Genomic DNA, 22,399 nt, shown 5'->3' on the forward strand with positions numbered 1-22,399 from the left:
AAATGAATGGAAACACTTGATTATGGAATGGGACAAATCAGCAGAAATTTCAGAAGGGTGCCTGCTGGCCAGTTCTTACTTGAAAACAAGCATTTCTGCTTGTTTTCTAGGTTTACAGCAAGGGAATATAGTGATTAGAATATAGTGATTTTAATTTTAATCACTATATTACCTTGGTGCAAGTGGTTCATCTCACTGGTACAGTGTAACCAGTGCAAGCACAGCAGTGTCATTGGATACTGTCCCCATAGTTATTAATTTATATTGACTATTTTAGGTAACTTTTAATTTATCTAAAGCACGTATTAATTTGGTAGTTATTATATATTTAAACAGTTGTTGATGTTTTCTATAGACTGGTGGTATAGCAGAATATCTATTAAGGTTTTATTTTCCTCAATATTGTTGAGCACGAATACATATCCTTTACATGAAAGAATCTTCTAGGCTTTTTTAGGTGCAATCCTATGCATGTTTAGACTGAAAAAATCCTTGAAGACCATTGCCAGAACTTGTAGGACTTTTCTGTTTAAACATGCATAGGTTTGTCGTTTTTGATATTTCCACCAACAAATAATATGTTATATATCCTAATAATGTTATGTTTATTGACACTGGTGTAATATAGTACTTGTCATTTTGTTGGAATTTTATCCGATCAGTCATAGACAGAGGTCTGTTTCCAGTTGTCCACAGATGTTCCCAGGTCTCTATTTTGATCTTATCTTCTGCATCTTTCATCCATTTTGTCATAAAATCTTTTATTTGCTCCATTTCACACTCAAATGTTAATGATTTTATAAATGATAAATGATTTTTTCTGTGTCTGTTGTCATTTTTCCAATGATTGGATTATTAAATGACTGTTTATGGATATTTCAGATAAAACAGCTTTGACATGAAACTAAACTCTTGTGGACTTCTTGTTCCACATCCATTTCAAAGTCATTAGATATTAGTATGGTATAGCTACCAGCTATTTAAAATTTATGTACATTATTTCATTTTTCCCTTCAAAGGTTTGCAAAGAGAAGTTTGCTGCATGATGGTGGAGGCAAAGTATTCTACAGTGGTTTATTTTACTTCCCTGTGGCTGCCAGTTGCAAGCCATTTAGTTGTCATTATTAGCCTAGCTGTGCCATAGTTATTATGGCAATTGAATCCAGCTGAGGTGGTTTACACAACACTCTGAAACTCTAGAATAAACTATGGATTTCAAGGTGCTTTGTAAACCACTCTAGCCACCCGTGCCCACCAGTTCAATTGTCACAGCAACCTGTGCTGGGCAAGGATAGTTGGAAGGCTCATGTCAGGCATGTGTGGGAAGGGAAAAGAAGGGTGGCTCTATGATTTTCCCTCTATGATTGTTTGAACCTACAAGGCAGCTACAACCAAGGCTAATGGTGATTTAGAGTTAAACCTAGTAACTGTAAATCAGACCTGCTTGCCTGGAGCATAAACTACATCACATTCTGGGGCTTCTCTTGAAGTTTCAGGTGGTGTGTCCTTATTCTACCTTCCAGAGTGTTATTTTTAAACTATAAACTATTTAAATGGCTTGGACCTACATAGAATGGATCATAAAAAAGGTCAGTGGTGTCAGCCTTACAGTTAATTTTCTAAGTTTTTTAAATGAACATGTATTAGTGTTGTGCTCACCTTTCATTCTTCATGGATTATATGTTGCATTTGTGTATTCCCTCTAAGTACGATGTATAACATTTTTTAGTTTAAGTAATTTTAATGAGAAAAATGTAAGAATAACAAACAAAGCAGTGAAATTATAGATTGCATGTTAATCCCTCCAATAATTTTCTTTTTGCTTGCAGCCTCCTTCAGTGAGGGCTGAGGATGTCAGCTGTAAGCCATAGAATGCTGGCAAGAACCTGCCTCCAGGTTCTTGTTTAAAGTGTTCTTACACAGGGCTAGTGTGGTTGCTGCATGTCCTGAAGAGGAGTATTAGAAGTATTGGGCTGACATGGCTTTTGTGTGTGGAGAGAACTGGTTTTTTTTTTGATTTTATGTACTAGATTGTTATGTGTTGTGTGGGATGTATCTATTCACTGTGACATTGCATTTATACTATTGATATGTGCATGGCATTACTTGGTTTTCATTTGAATTTGGGATATTTTGTAATGGTTTCAAATGCAATGGTGTATTCTGATATTTATGTTTTATCCATTTACAATTCACTTTGGGTAGAGTCAGGCATGGAAACATCTTATAAAATTTAAAACAAAACAAGACAAAAGATGGGGCAGGCAGCAGGAATCACTTTCAATGTATGTGTAGAGAGGACTCAATTTTATTAGAGGTTTGAAGAATCCGGATACTTCAGATGGTACAAAATTTTATTTATTATTTTATTAAGACATTTTTATGCCGCCCCATTCGCCGAAGCCTCGGCAACAATAGAGCTGCCAGGTTGCTGATGGGGACTGGGCGTTGTGCTCACATGACTCCAGTCCTCCGTCAGCTTCACTGGCTCCCCATTGAAGTCCGGGCCCAATTCAAGGTGTTGGTTATCACCTATAAAGCCCTTAATGGCTTGGGACCTGGTTACCTAAAGGAGCGCTTATGTCCATACGTGCCCTCCCACCCCTTGAGATCGGCGGCAGAGGCCCTTCTCCGGGAGCCCTCCGTGAAGGACATTAGGAGGGTGAGTGCCTGGAGGAGAGCTTTCTCTGCGGTGGTGCTCAACCTATGGAATGCGCTCCCCAGAGAGGTCCACCTGGCGCCGTTGTTATTTGCTTTTCTGCACCAGGCCAAGACCTTTTTATTTAAACGTCATTTTAATTGTTGGTTTTATTTATTGATTTTAACAACTTTGGCCAGGATGTCTCCAATTTTATATTATTGTATTGATGGTATGTAGAAGTCTGCAATATGATTCCCTAGTTGCTGAAAGGTACAGAAATGTAAAGTCAATGAACTCACATTTCCCTTTGTTGTCCTGGGGCTGTCTAATTTTGCAAGCCTCTCCGCAGGCCTGGAATGCAACTGATCCAACTTGGTGCAATCGGATTGCTGCAATAGATAGTAAGCCAAAAGGAACTGGAAACTCTTAAGCAACAATGCTTATATTCTCCTAAAAAGCCTCCTTTTAAAGTTTCGCATATGTCAGGAGCAGTTCCAAAAGAAAGTGCTGTCTCATTTAGATGGAGTGTGTCAGTTGTTGTTAGCTGGCACAGTAATTTTATAATCTTAAGTCTGCAGGGTTTGGCTAGTGAAGGTGTGTCCCAGTTTAAATACTATTTAAGCCATTTCTTAGTTTTGCAAATAAATGTATCTTACTGACATTAAGTATGCTTTCATTCTGTAAAAGTGGTTGTAATAAATGGACCTATTCCTTTCTCTGGTGTTCCCCAACTCTGCCATTCCCCAACTCTGCCATTCCCCAACTCTGCAATCTTTGCTCAAATTTATGTCTGCATATTACATAAATAATGGGTCTAGGATTGGAAAGAAAAAATGGATTTCTATCTCACTTCATGACTGGAACAATACATGAGAATATCTTTTGGGTTAAGTGTAGGTGGATTTTTAAAATGTGAATTCAAACAGTATTTTTCCCATTTTACACATGCCTTAAAAAGCCTTTGCTTAAAATTTTGTTTGATTACTTAATAGAGAAAAGGAATTGTACATAAAAACAAACATGTTGGTTCATTTCTAGTTTGTATTCAAATTGGCATTAGTGCAATGATCTGGAAATAAACCCCTTGTTATTTTAGAAGCCATTCAGAACTGTGTAGCTTATGAGTGGGCAACATGCAGCCCATGGACAGCAAGCAATCCACTGGACCTTTTTCAGGGCTACCATGTGTGCCTTGTTTACAAGTAGAATTGCATTCCCTGAAGCCCAATTCTGCTTTAAAACTGGTGTGAACTTTCTGCCTGTTTTGGTCAAAGGTAAAATTACTGCTTTTTGTTACTGATATGGTGATTTTGCAGCAAATTCAGTGCCATAAGTGCTTCCCTGGTAGGTACTAGTGGATGGACAGTGGGCCCTGACAACTGGAATTTGCACATTCCCCCTTTGTATTATAATGCTTGTTGTTGTCGATGTTGAGTCTGGTTGAATGCTAATACTCTTTAGTTAAAAGGTGAGTATTAGCTATGTTTCCCACTATATAATTTTTCTCATTATGTATGTATTGACCTGGCAGGGCCTGTCTTACCATGAAGCATATATTAAATGTTGATAGTAGATTGATGAGGAAGTGTAACTAAAATGTTACCGTTCTTAGGATTGCTGTCTGTTGCTGACAGGCTTTAGCTGAATGATTCAGATGATGTGGCTATTACTCAGTTCCAAAAATTCTACTGTTAGGACCTGTATCCTTAGCCTGAGAGGAAACCCAAGAAAAATATCCATTAGTCTTTTCATATTGATCATTCTATCTAGAAGTCTGAATGCAGCATGCAACTGTCACATAAGTAGGGATAGATGTCTAAGTACATCTTCCTTTTCTATGTAATAAATTGAGGCAGAAGTCTATTCTGCTGCAGGTGCTGCCCTCAGATAGACTTTATGTCTCCTTTGCAGATGAAGAAGGTGTCAAGATTGCTTTGCTTCATAGTCACACTGCTTAAGGAAACTGGATGGACTTGAAGTAGTGTCTTATCTCCAAATGTGCAAAAGGATAGGAACTGGAGTGTCTGCAGCTCTCCATCTGTTTCTTAATAAGTTAGGCTTGGTGTCTGTTCTTCCTTGATCTCCATAATTGCACAGATTTCTCCTACCTAACCAGCTGCTGCTTGCTGTTCTACCCCTACCTAATCTAGGAGATTGTGCAGGTTTCAAGACTATTTGAAATGTGTTTGAGTGTGTTTTAAGTTTGAGCTGCTGAATCCAAATCAGTTGTTTTCTAAGCAATACATATAACCCTTGACCCTAAATCAAGATGGCTGATGCCAGCTTCTTAGTAGTATAAACTGTTTAACTGATTTTGATGACATTTTGGGAACTAACTAATCTTAGATCTAATTCTTATTCCACAAGTTTTTAGAAAACTGAAGCTGAAAAATTAGAAGATGAAGTTCAGTGACATTCAATTTGGACAACACTGTAAAATCTATATGCATACACTGTTAAGTCTGTGACCAGAAATAACTAAGTAATATCTTTTCCTGCTTTCTTCCCAAATGCCTTGGAAAGAGGAAACTAGAGCCTTGAGCCAGATGAGCAACCTCCTCTAGCTGGGTTAGGGTTTGGTGAAGGCAGATTTGGGTTTACCAGTTTAATCATAAAAAATACTTGTGCAAACATTTCCATTAAATAGCTTCAGAATGTAGGAATTCCTTGAAATCAGGAGTCCCCCAATCTTTTTGGACTTGACAGACTGTTGTGAGTGCCATCACAAAATGGCTCCCATGAGATGCCTGCTTTTGGAATGTAGCTTCAGAATACAGAAGCGCTTTGTTAGTTAAAGTTGGTGCCATTAAAAGGAACGAGTCAGAATATTCTGTTTGAGAAGGGGAGGAAAGCTACAACACTGTTACCATTTGAAGTTAGTGTTTGCTTAAAGATGCACATAAGCTGAGGATGTCTATGCTTTGTTCCCAAAGGCCCCCTGTGTATCAAACACTATACTTATATTCATTTGTATGTTTTATTACTCTTCAAAAAGTAGTATAGCCATTTCTTGTTTAAACATATATTTGATAAAAGAAAGCAAGGGAAGTTTAAATGTTTTTAGGCTGAATGTTGCCACCTTGAACAGATTGTTGAAAGTAGACAATGCTTTTTCTTCTTCTTTTTCTTCTTTTTTTTTTTTTTTAGAGGGTGTGTGTGATGTCTGTTACATACACTTTTTCCTTTTCTATCAACATATCTGTGTTCTGTAGGACAAAAAAGATGCTGTGGCCTTCAGTGGCAGGTCCACATAGTTGAGTGGAAACCCTGTACGTAGAAAATCTTGGGTTTAGTCCCTGGCATCTGTAATTAAAAGTGTATCTGGTAGCAAGGCTGATAAAAACCTCTGCCTTCACACTTTATGTGCTACAGGTTTATATGCTCCCATTATTGATAGGCAAGTTAGTCTTGGAGTAGTTCCTTGATGCCAAGTCTCATAAGAACTCAGGGAACTGCCATGTACCAAGTAAGACCATTGGTCCATGTAGCCCAGTACTGTTGACACTGATTGGCAGTGGCAGCTGTCCCAGATTTCAAACAGTTTTGCAGCCATGGAAATCATCGTCTGGAAATGCTGAGTATAGCACTTGGGACCTTCTGTATGAGTTGTACCACTGAACAGTGGCCAGGTAGAAAAGATGCATGCAATCAAGTCCATCCACATGCTTCTGGTAGTCACTCTTCTCAGGCGGAGGTTTGTCTCACAGGGAAGTGGGCACTCTAAGTTAAGGGGACTGGTGGTTTTTTGGAGGGGAAAAGTTGAATGCCATATGGAAATGTGGAGATTTACCTGACCAGGCAGTTATTTTGCACCTTGTCTGGTTCTGGTTCTTTGAATTGGATGTTACTTGCATGAGTCAAAAATATAGTAGACAGTATTTGTCAGAATACTTGTGATTGGCAAAATTCTTGTCAGTATCAGTTCATTCTCAACTTTACACTAGTCTATCATTATATCTCTTTAGTAAGCTTCTCCATTCTTGTTACATTGATGACGATAGAGTGACCTCCCTGGCAGAGTCCTTTGATGTAGATTTCCATCAGAATGTGTTTACTCTGGCTGAATGTTATCTATCTGGACTAATAATGACTAGTGTGCAATTGTTTTGATGCCTGCAAATGCCAACTGAGTGACACAGAATGAAAATGGTATTAAATTCATTCAAAGAGTAAGAGGGATACCTTTAAAACAAGTATATATACTAAGAGTTTTCAATTTTTGTTGTAAATGTAAACTGCTTCAACATATCTTTAAATGAATCTGTTTCCACTTGGAAATGAATGCTGTTGTAAGCCTTTTTGCCTTATTGTAAAATTTAAAAAAACACAACAAAGCTAGTCTCCTGCTTTTGACCTGCATGTAACTGTCTCAGTACAGCTCGTTTGTATGTGTGGAAAAGAGACATGATGAATGATGTAAAAGTGGCACATACATTTACACTGTGAATGGGGATAGGATTTAGGTTTGACTCAGCAATAATGTGCAGAGTTTTTCTGCTATCAATGTAAATGAGTTGTTCCAAAATGTTGTTTTAATCTCTCCACCTATTTTTACCTTAATACACTGATGTTTGGCAGGGCTTTATGCCAGTGAAGAAAGATTCCTAAAAGAAATTTGACCTGATTTGCCTATAATGACAGCCCAGAGTTTGGGTTGAGTAATGGATTGTTTTAGAATCATGGATTGGTTGTGAACCACGAACCTTCATTCAGGAAAAAAATCAGAAAATCGTGGGTTCTTTTTCTGTGTTGTTCATAGGTAACAACCCATAGTTAGATCATATTGCAGCTTTGCAAATAAAGATACCTTCTTAGCAATCATGACAACCCATACTGGACCCATACTCCAGATTGCTGTGATTTGCAATCCAGGGTTCTAACTGGGTTCAGACAGCACGATAACCTACACTTAAAGGTTGAGGGTGAGTTGTTTTTCAACTGTGGGTGGCAGTTATAATATGGGATCTTGACTTGGTTTACTAGACCCAGTAACTCATCATAGATAGTGAGCTGTAGTTGGCTGTCATGTCACCCACTTTCTACAGAGTGGGTTATTTTTTCCCAGTAAGCCACCCTGTAGACCTATGGTCTTTAGTAGGATTTGTTTCACTTAGGGTGCATTGGCATGTTGTCCATTTCTGGATAGCTGGCCCCATCATGAGTTGTGGGCAACAGTGAGCAAGCTTTTTGACCAGGATGGTAAAAAAAAAATCACTTGCTGAGTTTTCCCAAAATCAGTCAGGATCAGCCACCTGACCAATGCCCAAGCAGCACGGTGGGTGATGGTTACTGGCTTGCTAACCCACTGAAACTGAGAGCTATTTGAGTTGGTGTATATTGACCCACCTGTTTTATCTTCCTTTGCCTGAATATTGCTTTTCACAGTCTCTGTTTGGCAGCTTATTCAAAGTGCCCAAGTGACACGTTGATGGGGCTACCACTGGTTCTATTAATTTTTTAAAAAGCCAGTATTATGCAATCCTAGAGGCATGGTTGTGGGCATTTGCCTGTGTGCTAAAAGAGGAAACCTTACCTGGGTACTGTCCTGGGGCTACCTACTGTCAAAGTGAAGTAGGTACTAACCATGGACATTGACAAAAAGAGGTTTCCAATAGGGTTTTTTTTTTACACATTTTGCTTTGCATAGACAGCTGTCAAAAGGCAAAACATCAATTCAAAACAAAGATGTATTTATTAACTCATAAAAATGGAGTGGGGAGTGTATCTCACCTCCCAATGGCACTAGGTTTTTTGTGTTCCCTTGAAAGGTCCCAAAAATGTCCATATATTCTACCTATTCCCAAGAATATAGGTACTCAGGACGAGAAGAAAAGGCATACCATCCCTTTTTGTTAGGCAGCTGTCAAAATTCTTGATCCTTTTGAACTTTTTTTTTTTTTTTTGGATAGAGTTTTCCATGTTTTTTCCTCTCCCATGGGACAATTGGGAATTTCTCTTGGTCTCTTAGTTGGTACCTTGCTGGAACCTACTTAAGCTGATTTTAAAGGACCCTGTTTTTTTTTTTTTTGGATTTCCAAATAATGATTTGTATTTTAATAAGCTACTGTACTGAAACATGGTCATAGATCAAATCAAGCCAGAGTTTTTCCTGAAGCAAAAATGTCAAAAATGAAGCTGTCATACTTTAGATGTATCATGAGAAGGCAGGAGTCATCAGAGAAGACAGTCAAGCAATGGAAAGTTGAAGGAAGAAGAAGAAAAGGAGGAGCAAATATGAGATGGCTTGAATCCCTTAAAGAAGCCAGAGCCTTGAATTTAGAACAGCTTAACAGAGCTGTTGTGGACAGGATATTTGGGAGGAGTTTCATTAATGGGGTCACCATAGCACTCTCTACTTTTCCTCATTAATCATCTTGGTATGAAGATTCCATCATACCAATTGCTATCATACTCCATGACATGCTATCCATTATACACCATATACTGTCAACATTATTTCTTGCTTTGATATGTTGAGGAGAATTAACTCAAATTGACATTTCTATTGTGACTGATTGTTTGGACTTTGCTAAGATGGCCACTTCCTTAGCTATGCCATTAGCTTTGTTAAATACGAATTTCAAATATTTGTGCCCCTTAAAATCCTATCAGAACTGGATTTAGTTACGCAAAACTAAGAACACCTCCTGATTATTACAGGTAGCTACTGAGCTTTAGGGACTGATTGTGGTCACATCTGCAATACTGAGGGTGTATTCTGGGCACTCTTACAAAATGCCTGCTGTGGGGAATGTCCATGGCTAAATGGCTCTGATGAAGTGTGTGGTCAGTCACAAAAGCCCCATTTTCCAGAAGGCAAAACTGGTGAAATAGAAAATAAATAAGTGGCTTCGCAAACTGTAGTATGGCTTGTGGAGAAACCCTTGTTTTGTCTAATGAAAGGAATTTTTTATTTTTTTTCTTTGGTGCGGGGGGAGGGTTAGGGTTAGGATTTCACTTTTCAGTAAGGAATAGGCGTGAGCCTAGCATGGTATGCTATCTTTGTGAAAGGAAGAGAATCGCAAGCATTTTAAATTGGATTCTGGAATTCAGTCGAGAAACTATCTCTACCATTGTGATACTTTATCCCTTTCCTTAATTTGGCCTGTTCTAGAATGGATTGCTTTAATTGCTGTGAATAAAAAAGTAGAATACATCATCCTACATTGCTGGGCTGTAGCTTGTCTCTTATGCAGTCTTGCATTCCCTGTGCAACTGAGCACAGGCCCGTTGTCTTGCCAGAGGGGACACAAGAGGGGAAGATTAGTTTTTCATTGACTTGGGACAAGGATAGGTGGCTTCTTTGGCTTATCATGGGGGGTCTGGTGGCAGGGATTGAAGCACTATTTGTAGCGCTAAGTAGACTCTGCTTTCATAGAGCAAGTTTTGAGTTATGTGGCCATTTTTGTCTTTCCTTGAATGCCAGTCCATCCTGAGATTGCATATCTGAATTGGTAATATTAACTGTTAGCAAGCTTTTCATTAGAAGCCACACTGCATATCCACAGTGGGGTACATTCAGGGTGCTGTGGGAGATCCTGGGTTTATTCTGTCTTGGAATAGAAGATAGCCCCACCTTCTAAATACTATATTTTATCTGAATAAATACTACTAATCTGAGTTACTAATGTCTGATCAGCTATATCTTGACAATGAACCTTTTTGGTTTAGGCTTGTTAGTAAGACATGCTTTTCATTTTAAGTATGAGGGAAAGTTTGTTCCCCATAGTTTTCTGGTGGAGGTCGTTTGATGATGGTGCTGGGTTGTTTGGCGGTCAGTGATTGGGCTTGAGGATTTTTCTGTGCAGTTGCCTAGTTGAGTTTAGGTCTCAGAAGCTGGCTGCTTGTGTGCATTTGGACAGCTGAAAAAAATATGTCACTTTCCCCAGAGTTGTCATACAGTTCCAAACCAAGGCCATGATAGACAGACACAGGTGGAAGGACTAACGTGGCATTCAGCTGGGTTACAACCTTTTCTTCCAGGAGTGAAAAAACCCAGCCCACATCTGTGTGTGCATTCCCTTCTCCCTTTCCTGACAACAGTTTCTGTTACCTTGAGAAAGTGTTTTCAGATTGAACTGCAGACTTGGAATACAGTTGCAGATGCGGGGTTTAGATCTAGAGACACAGGAAAGAAGTGCTAATTGATTAAATTATTTGTGTTTCTAAAAAGGCAATCAAGCACTGGATATCCCCTTTCCACTTGCTGCAAGTGAATGAGGTATGCTTGTCATACTGTTTGTTACTTTCCCCCGCTCTTGAATAGTTTTTGTTTCAAGTTTGTTTGGGACCAGGTATGGTGACCTGGCTCCAGTTTTGTCTGTGAGAGAGTGTGCTTGGTTTTTAAAGGAAATGGGATGTCCTTTGAATTAGAATAGGAAGTATAATTTTTTGAAGAAATGACCTTGAGCATGTAAAAGATTGCACTGTTCTTTCTTATCCAGCTCTTATACAAGGACACTTGGTTTTCATTTGCTGCTAACATCAAGCTTGTCTTTCTAAACCTCACTCAGATTTTGGAGTGTTCGGTACATTAATAAAGGATCTCTGCAGGAATGAAATGGCAGTGGTATATACTATAGTTGTCCATTATCTAATGATAAAAGATTTGCATATGCTTTTTGTTGGAGAACATTATGTTTATGGCAAGGTAGAGTTTTATTATACCCTCCATATGGATTACAAACATTAAGTAAAGTTTGTTGTCGCGCGCGCGCGCGCGCGCGCGCTCGCTCTCTCTCTCTCTCTCTCTCTCTCTCTCTCTCTCTCTCTCTCACACACACACACACACACACACACACATCTCAAACAAAAACTGACACCAGTTACTAGCACCTCACCTTAAGGTAGTTTCTAGTATTTCCTTTTGTACTGTGTTCACTTGGAGTTTTAGTATGCTGAATAAGTTAGCATCCAGTTTTTATACTATTTTGGATTATTATTAAATATATATGCAGTGAAGATGTTCTTGGCATCCAACAAGACAGGGGGGTTCTTTTTAAAGAAGAAAATAGAGGACTCCTTATGATCATTTTGGGGGTGCCTGGGTTCTTTTTATTGTTTTGGTACCTTGTAAGGCAGTTGGTACTGCTTAAGTAGTTCATTTTAAAAGAAAGCTCTTTTTTAAACAGAATATATTATATCTTGAAGCTTAAGAGATAAGAGTTCAGCTTCTCATCTTTTGGATTTTACTATTTTACCTGATGCTCTCATCACAATTTCTTTTCATTTACACACTGATATGAGGATTAATTTAATAGTGAAGTACAGTGGTGCCTGGTACTTTGAACTTAATTCGTTTCAGGAGACCGGTTGAACTTTGGATCTTTCGGAATCTGAATCAATTTTTCCTATTAGAAAAAATGGAAAGTAAATCAATCCATTCCCAGACCCTAATCAATACCCATTTCGATAAATTTGAACCGAAAACTATGGCCTCCTGAATCAGATTAAGTATGAGGCACCACTCTATTAGAATTTAAGTTAGTAATGTTATGTTAGTGCATGTACTGTACCTTAGTGAGGAATGGTTTTGGAGCCGGGGGTTAGACTAGATGGCCCGGGAGACCCCTTCTGACTTGCTCTGTTTCTGTGTTTTTGGTTATAAAATCTATAACCAAAAGTTAAAGCAAAAAAAAAAAAAAAAAAACTGAAAACATACAAGCATTATGGAAGAGATGTTTCACAGCAAGAGATGACTTGGGCGCACAACAGATGATATTTATGCTGTGACCACATTTTTTCACTTTTTGTGCAGTTCAAATGTGGAAGCATTGTTCAAACTTCGAAGCAATTTCATCTTGACTTTAATGTTCGAATTCTGGATTGTTTGAAGTTAGAGTTGTTCATAGTACAAGGCACCATTGTATAATATTTTAAGTAGAAACAAAAACAAATGGAAACTGTTACTTTACAACATTTATTATAGAAGGGTGTGGACATGTGAAAAAGATGAACTTCTCTCTCTCGATGGCATTATGAACATGTCAAATAAAGGGAAAATATCATGGGGAAAATAGAGATGTTACTCAATTTAGGCACATTATAAATAAATAACAAAGAGTTTAGGGTTTCATAGTTGCTATCTTTGTTCTTGAGCTGCTATTCTTGAAAGGTCCTTTGGTCAAAGGAATTTTACAGATCTCGCTAAAATTGCAAATTCATGGTGTAAAGAAATTGCTTCAGCAGCAAGTTCCAGATAATTTTTTAACAACGTCAACATGCTCTCTTCCAGACAGTAGAATTCAGTATAGAGTACTTTATTGCTTATCATTCTGATTACTGGTGTTTGTGCTGTGGTGATATCAAAGTTATGCATGTCTAACTACCCATTCAAACATGCAGATCCTTATGTTGTGCTGCAGCCATCAAGTGATAAATATACACATGTGAACCAGACCTTGACATCAGTTTCTTATCAGACATGAGATGAGAGTAGCCAAGTAGAGCAGAAGAGTTATTGATTATTCCCTTTTCAGAGAAAAAATGCTTCCTGCCTAGGGGGCATATGTAATACGTTCATATTTATATTCATAGTTTCTAACACCTGATACTTGACTTTATTTTCATGAAACATTATGAGGTAGTTGTGTTCTCAGAGATCACTACATGCAGATCTAAGAATGAAAGCTGCAGTGTGGATTTAAAACAGCATAGGACAAGTTTAAAAAATGTGCTGGTCATTTGAATAACAAGTAAAGTGTATAGTCAGTACATCACGCTGGATGGTTAGTACTGGCAGCAAAATTTTGGACAGAACATTTTATTATTTCAAGAAAGGGATATGGCTCCCACCAGCTTCAGCTCTAGTTAGTCTTGCACATAATATTTTCAGCTTGGAACAGGTGTGTTGGCTCTCTCATACCATTCCACCCCCCCCCAAAAAAAAAAAAAAAACTACTTGTGAACTCTCTAGATGCACCTGGCTTAAATACACATTTTTGCTGTGCCTCAAATTACTAAAGAATATTTGGGTGCAGTAATACTGGCCTTACTGAAAGAGGTTTCTTGCGCTATTCAGAGTTAAAGTATTCATTTTTTTTAAAGAATAGGGATAGACATAAAATAGAGCAGGATCTAGTTATGCATTTCTGAGTTAGGGATGAAGGAAATCAACAAAGATTTCTGACAAATGGTTCTAACATTGGTATTAGCATTGGACCCCACCCCCACCCCTTCCCATGCTGCTGAAATGAAGGAGGTTGGAGAGGAATGCGTAAGTAGGAGTGGATTTTGTGTGGAGGGATGGTGAACTTCATTGAGTTCTGGTACTCAAAATATATTTCTGGGCTCAGATTTCTTTAGTTCTTAGTGTGTATCTTTTTCAATGAGCTCATTGAGCTCTATTCAATGAGCTCAATGAGCTTTAAAGGAGGCGGTAGTCCGACCGGTCCTGAAGAAGGCGTCACTGGATCCAGAGATGGCCACTAATTATAGACCAGTGGCCAACATCCCGTTTCTGGGCAAGGTGTTAGAGCGAGTGGTGGCGGGACAACTCCAAGCACTCTTGGATGAAACTGATTATCTGGACCCATTTCAGTCCGGCTTCAGACCCGGGTACGGTACTGAATCTGCCTTGGTCGCCCTGTACGATGACCTGTGCAGGGAGAAAGACAGAGGGAGTGCGTCCCTGTTGGTTCTCCTGGACCTCTCAGCGGCTTTCGATACCATCGACCATGGTATCCTTCTGGACAGGCTTACGGGATTGGGGGTTGGAGGCACTGCTTTGCAGTGGTTCCGCTCCTATCTCGATGGCCGGTTCCAGAAGGTGGTGCTGGGGGACTATGGCTCTGCGCCATGGCAGCTATGCCATGGAGTGCCGCAGGGGTCCATTCTGTCCCCATTGCTGTTCAACATTTACATGAAACCTCTGGGAGAGGTCATCAGGAGGTGTGGGCTGCGGAACCATCAGTACGCTGATGATACCCAGCTCTACCTCTCGTTTTCCACCAATCCAGGTGAGGCAGTGGCTGTACTGAACCGGTGCCTGGCCGAGGTAATGGGCTGGATGAGGGCCAATAAACTGAAGCTCAATCCAGACAAGATGGAGGTCCTGTTGGTTGGTGGTTCTGGCTTTGGAGAGGGTGAACTGAACCTTGTTCTGAATGGGGTTGCACTCCCTCTTAGGGACAAGGTTCACAGCTTGGGAGTGCTCCTCGACCCGGAGCTTTCACTAGAAGCTCAGGTGACCGCAGTGGCGAGGAGCGCTTTCCTCCAGCTTCGGCTGATCCACCAGCTGCGCCCCTATCTGGAGTATGACTGCCTCGCGACAGTGACACATGCATTGGTGACTTCCCGTCTCGACTTCTGTAACGCACTCTACGTGGGGCTACCCTTGAAGACGGTCCGGATACTTCAACTGGTTCAAAACAGAGCTGCCAGGCTGCTGACGGGGACTGGGCGTTGTGTTCACATGACTCCAGTTCTCCGTCAGCTTCACTGGCTTCCCATTGAAGTCTGGGCCCAATTCAAGGTGTTGGTGATGACCTATAAAGCCCTAAACGGCTTGGGTCCTGGTTACCTGAAGGAGCGCTTGCATCCATATATGCCCAGCCGCCCCTTGAGATCGGCGGGGGAGGCCCTTCTCCGGGAACCCTCCGTGAAAGAAATTAGGAGGGTGGGTACTCGGAGGAGGGCTTTCTCTGCGGTGGCGCCTAAGTTATGGAACGCGCTCCCCAGAGAGGTCCGCCTGGCGCCGTCGTTACTTGTTTTTCGGCGCCAGGCGACCTTTTTATTCAAGCGGCATTTTAACTGTTAACATTATTGGTTTTATCTGGCCAGGGCGGCTTATTTTATACTGTATTGCTGTATTTTAATTTTATATTTATATTTTAATTTATATTATAATTATTTTAATTTATTGATGTGAGCCGCCCCGAGGCTTCGGCGAATGGGGCGGCATAAAAATGTTTTAATAATAAATAAATAAATAAATATTTAGTGGATCTTATGAGTTTTAGGAAGCACATACACAAAGTATATCCTGCAAGCCTGAAACCTGGCCACCTCTATTCTAAAATATAATCTTTACCAAAATATGAAATCTTTTACCAAAGATCATTTGAGATTCTGTGTCTTTGTTTATCTGCCAAATAGAACAGGATAAAAACAATTGGTGCAGCATAAGATGAATAGACATAGGCCAGTTTGGGATGCAGAGTGGGCTGAATGCAGCATGTATTAGCAGTTTCTGCTCTCTGGGATGGATAAAGAGGATAACAGTACTAGGCTTTTGTATTTGGGAGGTGCCTACCAAATTTGAATAGGTCTTGTGATAACTTAAGTATCTTCACATTAAATTTCTCAGGGAGTGTTTTTTTTTTTTCCTCACTCTGATTTTAAGGGTGGGAGCCCTTGTCAGAAAACATGGGTATGCTTTCTGTTCTTCTTTGTGGTCACAGTGCATCACACATACAAGCTAAGTGCCTATGCAGAGCCTGTTGTCAGGAAGCTTCTATAGTTAAGGGGAGCCCCTTCTCTTTCTGTTCCAAAACAGTGTGGGAGAGGCTCCCACACATCCCTTCATTTCCTTTTTGACCACCACTGTGCCTAGACTGGGAAATGCGTCTTTCCTAACTTGAGCATCTAGTGTTCCTTTATTCTCAACCTTTCTCATAAAAACCTTCCCACCTCCATTATTCTTCCTTCTTTATGAACCTGCTTCACTCTATACCCATAAAACCAACCCAAAACAAAAAAAGCCCCTACAAAAATATTTTTTCTACCACTTTTTATCCACTGCTCCTCATGTCCTTTTCTGAGCTGCCCATGCCTTTGTTCTTTCCTGCCTTTCCATCTACCGGAGTGGCATTTTCAGTAGCACTTTGCGGTTGCCAGTTTCCTTCCTCTGGTGGCCATTCTTTCTTCTTTCTCTGTCTGTATGAGGACATGTTATGGAGGCAAGTTCCCATTGCCATGCCTTCACAAAGCAAACCCAGAGACACTGGGTTTGACTGCCTGAAGGCCAAGCACTGGAAGAAGGCCCTTTAGGTCCCAGATTCCATCAAATATCTGGGACTTGATGCTAAGGGTACCCCCTCCACATGGTGGTAAGGGTACTCCCAGTTGACTTGTGTTCAGCTCAACGGAGTTGTTTACCTGGTGACCATGCAGCCAAGAGGGCCACAGAACACCCAAAATGGATGGTTGTAGCTGCCACCACCAAAGAGAAGTCACCATCTCGAGAGTCCTCCTTAACCTGTAATGCAGAGGATCCATTCAACATCACTGTCCAACCAGTCACGATCCCTGGCACCAAGGGAAAACCCGAATTATGTATTAGGATTGGAAGGGGAACTCGGGGGCAGCCTTGCTGGGTCACCAACCCAGCCTTCCCAGACATCAACTTTGAGGCAATCAGCCTGCTCCTGAGAGTCAACATTGCTACCACTTGAGGTTGCATTGAGGTGACCGCCCCCCCCCCCCCGCGTGGTGTTCTGTCATAGCTTTGTTGGCATTGCCGCCATGATCAGTGGCAAGGTAACACTAGGACAGATCTTGCTTTCCCCTCATCGTCTTGGACCAAGCCTCCAATTGGTCACCTCCACCACCCTGCTCCTGAGAAAGGTTCAGAACATTACATGATGGACAACCAAGCCTCTCATACTGGGATGACATCATGCCTCTGTACTGAGAACTTCTGCACCCAGACATATGACACTGAGTGCTCCTGGCATAGAGACAAGGCTCCAGTAGGGAATCGACACCAAGCCTGGCCTACCGCATCAACACAAGGCCTGGGCAACGAGTCAACACCAGAACGCCAGACTAAGTTGGCACCAATCACCAGCCCCCTTGTCATTGAGACCTCAGAAATCAAGGACACCATCCTCATTGTTGAGCCTAGAAAACTCAAGCCCTGGAGTCAATTATCTTGAGGGCCCCATCTGTACCATCACTGGATGTGGTCATGCCCCCCTTAGAAGAGAGGGCTGTCTCTCAGTGCATGTCTTCAGGATAGTGACATCCCTTGGGCTAGAGACAGAGCAGCAGCAGGATCAGGTACGGCCAGTCTTGTATGTGACACCCAGACTACTGAGGACTTAGCGCCAGTGGTCAGATCATTTCTGCCTGCTTTGCTGGAAACTGTCAGGCAGTCTTAAACTCCCTCTGCTGCCCAAGCCACATCAAAAAGACTGGAGACCACATACCACATTCTGAGAAAGGATGTTGCATTCCTCTTTCAGCATCTCAAATCCAGCTCCAAGCACTTTTCTTATGAGTATGCCTGGGCCTCATCCTTTGAGAGGCCTACTGAAAATGAGCATGCCTCCTCTCTGTATGGTGATCCTCTAATTGCGTTGCCCTCCTCTGCTGCTTCGGGGTCAAGGGCCGTACTGTTCTTTCTGCCTTTGATAAACTTCCCTGGTTCAAGTCCCCTCCTGCTAACTGAACAACTTATTCTCAGAAGCTGCCTGAGCTCCTGGGGAGTCTGGCCTTGAGATAAGCATTTCCACTTTTCTCATCTCAACAACTTTTCTCATCTCAACAACCTGTTCCAAGGTTCCCTCTTCCTCCTTTGAAGTTTAGCCAGACAGCCTTGAAAATGTGTGCCAAGTACAACTGTCTTTCTTACTTGCAACAGGGAGGGGCACTGCCTGGATGGGATGGTGAGACACGTGTGCAGCTGTGGTGCTCGGCCCATGGCTCTTGAACTGTGAGGTCACCATGTTCCAATAGTAGCTGTTCCTATGGGAAAAGACTGGCTCCAGGTGTGAGCATCTGCCCAACAACTTCACGGATGCAGCATGTATGTTTCAGATGGAGACATCCAAGCTTGTCTGCCAGCAGATTGCTATGGACATGATGTCAAAGCCATGTTTGGCGCCATAGCTGTCTCACTGACATGTGCCATGGCTGTCCCACTGACATGCCTGGCTTCACACAGTAGGACTTCTTCCGTAGACTTGGTCCCACATTGAGAACCTCCCCTTTGATGGGGAATGCCTCTTTATTGCTCAGACAGACAAGTGGATGAATGCTGTAGAAAAGGCCAGGCTGACAGCCCAGAGTTTGGGGTTTCAGCAACCAACAATCGGACTGCATAAAGGAGGGCCTATGCTGAGTGTCCACCTAGGCTGCAGTTACCTGCCTCCGCAGCACAAGATGCACGATCCCAATATCCACTTTTTAGGCAGGCATGCAAACACCCAGAAGGGAGATAAGTATCATTGCTCATGGACCCCCCCCCCCCCGGGGCCCCCTCTGCACCTCCTTTAATCAGTGTTTCATCTGATTTCTTCCCACACAATACTATCTGACTTTCCATATCTCACTTTCCATAGAGACAAGGCTGTCCTCCAACCAGACCGCAGCTTTTCTCTCTAAGGTCATGTTGTCCTTATATCAGTGCCCACCCCCCACCACATTCTGTGCTGCTCCTGCAAACCAGGTGGAATCCACCCTCCACTCATTAGACATCAGAAGAGCCTTCTTGTTCTTCTGATTCAGGACAGAATCATTCTGTCACTTGCCAAGGCTCTTCATCTGCTACAGCAGGCAGAACAAAGGGGACCCACTATCTCCATAGAGGCTAATGAACTGGGTCATGAGTACCATTTCTCTGGCATACAAAATAGCCAGTCTTCAACTCATGCCCCCACTTAAGGTCCATTCCACACAAGCGCTAGCCGCATCTAGAAGTCTGCAGGGTAGCAACATGGTCCACAGGCTCATTGTTGGTCAAGTTGTACAGACTAGATGTCTGAGTAAGGGCTGACTGCTCTTTCAGCAGTACAGTCCTCTCCACTGTCCTCCACTGATACTATTATCCCTTCTTTCCTGTGAAGGTATGCTTTTCATCCATACATGTGATGCACAGAGACCACAAAGAAGAAAGGCAGGTTGCTTACCTGTAAATATCACTCTTAAAATGGTCATCTGTGCATTCACCAAACCCACCCTCCAGCCCTACTTGGTGTCATCCTTCTGACAATCACCCCTTTGCTTACCAGGGGTGCAAGGGGGCCGGATTGGATTGGTGATCTCCCTTCCCTTATTTCTGGGACCCATGGCAGTCTTCACAGAACTGAGGTGATTGGAAGTTTCTCCCATGCAGTTCTGGAACAGGAAGGGGAGGGGTTTCCATCCAACTGAATGCTTAGCTAGCTATAGAAGTTTTCCGATCGCAGGCTATGTGCAGGCACAAAGCCCGTATGTTTGAATGCGTAGATGACGGCTTAAAGAGCGACAGTTAAAAGAAAGAAACCTGCCTTTTTTAATTCTACCATTGGAACTTCATACCAACTTTCAGTATGCTGCATGTATGAGCAATTTCTGCTTTCCTAGAGGGTCTGTATGACCAAATAGGAGTTTTAATAGTAATTGCTGTTAGTGTAGTATTATCTTGCAGTTATTCACATAACCATACAAAACTAGTAAATATAATATTCTTCTCTGAGTTAAAAAGAAAACATTAATTAAAAGTTGTCAGACTTTTGAAGTGGTAAAAATTAGTTTACTTTCCTGTTTATGTGGACACCTGCAAACCCATATTAAAGCTGCATATGGTGAATAAAAGTTCTCTTGTCCTTCTCTTTTTTGTTGCAAAGGCCTTTTGCTAGTGTTGTTTGTTGCAATTTTAGATTTAGTCTAGTGGTTCTCAGGGTATAAACTAGGCCTGTAGGATACATGAAAAAGGGAGCAAAGTTACATGGAGGAATACGGTGTCTTACAGCTAGGGAAGATAGCCAAGACTTGTAAGAGACTGAATGCTTCTTAGCTGGTTAGTTTGATATGATTTAGATTTGTGCATATAATGAGGTGTGTGAAACTATTCTACTCCTTTAAAACATTTGGATAAAAATACGGTCTCTTGTTCTATAGGGAGCTCATCAAAGATTGAGGGATCCTGGTACAGTTGTAGATGTCCTTTTGCAAAACTCAAGTTCTCTCTGTAAGGATGCCTTACATGAATATATTATATCTTTCTACATGGAAGTGGAGGAGATAAATATAGCTGGGAACATTCTTTTATAAAATCATCTGTATTCTAATGTTTCGTATATCTCTTCTTTTGTTTTATCGGGTTATTGGGATTTTGGAAATAGTTTATGTGAATGAACACTCGCTACATATACTTTCTACGGAAATGTATGAAAGCAATAAAGAAAAGGTAGAACATATGCAAGTCCAGAATTGCTTCAGAGCTAGATTGGACTGTATTTTAAGTAGCACTGTTGTCTGCTGCAGATCATTTAATCCATATCTGGACCTCAGTTCCCCCCATTCATGACAGTAAAGTGGATACAGTTGTGCATAGGAAAATGAAAATCTTTATGAAAAGCCTGTGTAGTATTTTACTGTACTGATTGTGTGCCAGTTCCGGGACTTATGGGTGGGCACTAAACTCTTGTGGGCAAGAAGAGTGGAAGATTGAAGGAGGCTGCAGTGGTGTGTGCAGTGATTTTGGGGTGTGGGCAAGGAGAGCAGAAAACTTAGGAGTAAGCCTGTATATCGGGATTGCATTCCATTAATTTTTGACATACTGGACTGGTTCATATCTAACACTGAGCTGTAGTTAAGGTTTAATGTACTGTGGATACGCCTGAATTGTTTCAAGTGCTCTCTGCTATTTCAATGGTTATCTCCCTCAGCACTAAAAAACATAGGTCACTGTGTTCCAAAGCAGGTTTTTTCATGCATAACAAGAGTTGTCACACAATAAAAACATACATGTAGAAAAAATACATATTTAATTAATGTTCTTGCGTAATATCCAGGTCAGGTCTTTTACAAGGCACACTACTTTTGGGAAATCTGGAATGAAATATATTGTGCATACAGTGTTCTTTTCTTTTGTTTGATGCCTTCTATCTGCGAAGTGCATTATTAGAGATAATAATGGTCTCTTGGAAGTTTCTTCATGCTAAGTACTAGAATTCTTGGTATGATTTCACATTGCCAGCCATATATAGAAAGGGTAACAACTATGTGTATGGCATTATTGTATATTAAATCAAATTCCATTGGGGGTGCTAGTCGGAAATGTCAGGCCAAATAAGCAGCTTCTTTCCAAATCTTTTATTGTTTCTGTTGCTGAGCAAAGCAAACCTGTATGTCCTTCGAGCATTTTGTTCTGTGTCCATTTACCATCCAATACTAGGATAGACACAATAAAGCTTTGGCTTTGAAGTTTGCAACAGGCCTTCCAAATTAAGTGTGGCTAGCAATTGTCTGGTGGTAGTGAGGCCCACTTATTTTGAAATCTTAATTTATAATCAGTTCAGTTTTTTTTAATCCAGTTATTTATTTATTTATTTAGATTTATATTCCATCTTGTTTTACATCATTCTGCTGCTGCTTTCACTCTTATCCCCACAACACCAATTAGGTTGGGCTGAGAGTCTGTGACTGGCCCAAAATCACCCAGTGAGCTCCATGGTTGAGTGGGGACTAGAACCCAGATTGCTGTAGTCTAGTCTTGCATTCTTAACCACTACATCACACTGGCTTTCTTAGTATCTGTAGGAATTTAAATTCTAGGCCAGGGGTCCTCAAACATTTTAACCAGGGGGCCAGTTGAAAGCTGCTGGTGCTGGGTGCAGGCTGGAAAGGTGGAACTTGTGGTGTGCGCAGGGGTGGTGTGTGCGGGTGTGTGCACTGAGGCGGGGGTGGGGCACGAGACAAGGTGAGGTGGGCTGTGGGCAGGCGAGGTGCGGGCGCGCACGCCACAAGGTGGGCGCACGAGGCAGCGGCTTGCTCACTTGGAGATTGTTTTCTTCAAGCGAGCAAACTGCTGCCTCCCCACTCGGGCAAGGT

General features: G+C 41.3%; 1 protein-coding gene across 11 annotated transcripts in view; it reads left to right on the forward strand.

Moving 5' to 3' along the window:
* The window catches only part of LARP1 (La ribonucleoprotein 1, translational regulator), a 137,656-nt gene that overhangs the window by 66,060 nt on the left and 49,197 nt on the right, over positions 1 to 22,399 (forward strand). The gene's annotated exons all lie outside the window — the stretch shown is intronic.

This window comes from Varanus komodoensis, unplaced genomic scaffold, assembly GCF_004798865.1.
Source record: "Varanus komodoensis strain SLA01 unplaced genomic scaffold, ASM479886v1 scaffold6_1, whole genome shotgun sequence".
Classification (NCBI taxonomy): domain Eukaryota; kingdom Metazoa; phylum Chordata; class Lepidosauria; order Squamata; family Varanidae; genus Varanus; species Varanus komodoensis.